Source organism: Crocodylus porosus, unplaced genomic scaffold, assembly GCF_001723895.1.
Source record: "Crocodylus porosus isolate Cpor-Errol unplaced genomic scaffold, CroPor_comp1, whole genome shotgun sequence".
Classification (NCBI taxonomy): domain Eukaryota; kingdom Metazoa; phylum Chordata; order Crocodylia; family Crocodylidae; genus Crocodylus; species Crocodylus porosus.
Genome location: NW_017728906.1, coordinates 188,520,321 through 188,523,427, shown reverse-complemented (window position 1 = coordinate 188,523,427; position 3,107 = coordinate 188,520,321). Strand labels below are relative to the sequence as shown.

General features: G+C 43.6%; 1 protein-coding gene across 6 annotated transcripts in view; it reads right to left on the bottom strand.

Annotated features, from left to right (window-relative positions):
* The window catches only part of NOX4 (NADPH oxidase 4), a 196,371-nt gene that overhangs the window by 115,902 nt on the left and 77,362 nt on the right, over positions 1-3,107 (bottom strand). The gene's annotated exons all lie outside the window — the stretch shown is intronic.

Genomic DNA, 3,107 nt, shown 5'->3' with positions numbered 1-3,107 from the left:
AGTCTCCCTGTGCCTTTTACTTGAGCTCAAATAAACTCTGTCTGCTTCTCCCCCAGTGTGTTTATTTGGCGCGATGCACACCGGGCAACGAACCCAATTGTTGCCTCCCTCGGGCACCTTGTGCCCGCAACGATCTCATGAAACCAAGTTTACCTTATGCAATTGGATTATGAATTTAATAAAGCTTAAGAACCTATCACTTTGGATTGCCTTTTTTTCCCTGTACAGATCTGCTAGCATTAGGCCATGTCCTGATGTCCTTACCTGCTTTTTATTCAGGAAAGCTTCCAACAATTTCAAATTTTGGGGCAAGTATCACAAAAAAGCTTTAGGCTTTACCACTGAGAATCATTTATTTCCTGGAGTTTATAGTACAGTACACCAGCTTCTCCAGCATTTTCCATTGTGCTGTTTGGAGAGTACTAGATTTCTTGTTTGAAGGGCACTGAGAATTAAATGTCAGCAGAAGATATTCAACATCTCACTGAGATCACTGACAGATTTGCCATTGGTTTAAAGTGAACTCTGGATCTAAACTCAGGTAAGGGAATAAAGTAACCCACAGCTGTACAAAATAAAAACCAACTTGCACAAACAAGCATATCATTTGCTTCCATATTCTTTACATTTTCTTAAATCATAGAAACACAGAGAAGTTGGGCTGGAAGGGACCTCCAAAGGTCATCTAGTCCAACCCCCTGCCACAAGCAGAATCACCCCTATCCAAACCATCCTACAAAAATACATAATCTAAACTCTATACAAGACTACTGTCAACCCTGGCACAACACAGACCTAACACCCTAACCTCCCACAGATGAAGCAGGGGAACAATGGTTGCTAACGCCCTGCTTTTATGAAATGTTGTCAATATATGCTCAAGAGACCCTGGGTAGAGGGCCACACTCCCTGCTACAGGGGAAGAAAAAAATGCCCCACTGTCTGTACCAATCTGATCACAGGATAAATTTCCTTCCTGACCTCAAATATGGCAATCAGTCTGAACCTGAGCAGAGGGGCAAGACCATCTAGCCAGAAACCTCCGGCTTTGGTACCAGCAGAAGCACTGGCACAGCCCAGTCAAAGGCCCAGCCTTGGCTGCAGCCAGTACCCAGCGCCTATGAGGAAGGCAGCCACTGCGCTGTGTACTCTGTCTTGCAGCAGCAGCTCCAGCGTCGGTTATGGCTCCTGCACAGGACACGAACAAGAGGCCAGAAGCTGAGGAGCTGCGCCTATGGCAACAGGCATAGCAGCTGGAGGGCAACTGGGACTATATTAGCTCTTACTTGACCTCCTGTTGCCAACTGCTATATCCACCCAGACACAACAGCCCCAGATTCTGTGGCATGCCATGTCCCCTGCCATGCCCCACACTTCCAGTAGTTTGGTAGGTAGCTCCATGGGACAGACAGATTAGCTCCACAGGACAGATCCAACTATGGGCTATATGTTTAACACCCACGTTTTAAAGCACTAATTCTCAAGCTATATGTGCTTATATTAAATCCATCAGGGTTGCTAACTCCATATGCTGACTAAACCTACATAAAGGCAACCCCTTCTTAGTGCTCTTAATTGGTTCTTGAAAACCACGAGCATTAAGTGAAACGAGTGTTAAGTGAAACCAGAAGTATTTGATAACTCAAGATGGCAACTGCAATTGTTTTTAATGACCCAAAATGGTGACCGTGAGTGTTATATCGAAACTCGCTGCTAAGTGAAATCAGGTATTAATTTAAAATGAGTGTTATAGCGAAACAGCTAAGCGAAATAGCATTATGCAGGGGTTGCCTGTATTTCTATGTCAAAGAGGGGAACAAAATTGGGAGCTCAAAGTGTAGAGGAAATGACCTACCTCAGCAACTGAAAACTGTATAAACCATGGTACCTAGATGTTATGCTATGATTTTTCAGGGTTGCACAAGAACTTATTGCAGAAAAGTCTTATGCTAATTCCAAAAGGATTCTTGAACTCAAGTTTCTCTGCATTGTCTTCTTCATGGAAATGTTCAGTAGGTCTAACCAAACCAGTTATGGCAACTCTCACTGCTAATTCCATTATACATGTTTGGGCTTTGCTCTGAAATTCTGAATATCTGTACGTGCAAACATGCTTTTTGCATTCCCTCAAAATCACCTGCACTGTACCCCTCATTCTTACAAGGCTACATTATATACACATGTACATTACTGGTGCATGCAGTGAACAATAGACAGAGCTTATCCAGCACTATATGGGAGGAAAGAACTTCAGTTTAAATGGATTACTCCATTTTATCTGCTGAGACAGAAACTGTGCCATTCCAAAGGGTGAGGCTTTGGATTGCCAACTACTTCAATGATCTGTTTCCAACTAATCCATGAATGCAAGCAAACAGGAGCATTAATGCAGAGAAAGGAAAATATAGAGACTCAAATGGAAATCTTTCCCATACTTTTCTATTGAAATTGTTAAGTGAATTTGTTATTTGGTACTCAGAGAGGAAGCATGTTATACCACAGCCTAAAACTGCTACAGTTCAAACAATGACCTGTAGCCTACTTACAAGTTTCCAGCTGGGCAGTTCTTCATATACCATCAATCTCTGGGTTATGATCCAGAGGTTAGAAAGAAGGGCTAGTCTTGAAAACAGAAGGCACTAGAGCTTCAGAAAGCATCACTTAAATACAGTTATAGCAGGCCAGGAACATCTCTCTTTCCTGAAGCTAGCCAGTAGAGAGATGGCCTGGTAGAGCATGTCTTCAACAAAGGGATCATTGTATTTCGAAACCAGTAAAGAGTATCATGGCCTATAAGCCTTTCTGATGACCAAGAGACTCGCTAAAGGATACTACCACGTGAAGACAGTATACACTTTAACGGTCCAAAGGTGCCACATCAAAAACTACTACATTTCTTCACTGAAACAGAAGCAGCTAGAGCAGGGGTGGGCAATTATTTCGGCTGGAGGGCCACTTAACAAGGTTGGTGAGCTCTCGAGGGCTGCACACACAACATATTTTAGAAGGTATCATTTAAACTTGGCCCAGCCCCCCAGGGAGAGAGGAGCGAAGGAGGGGGTACTCACCAGTCCCCCTCCTGTAGGGCAGGGCCCCCCAAATCCCGG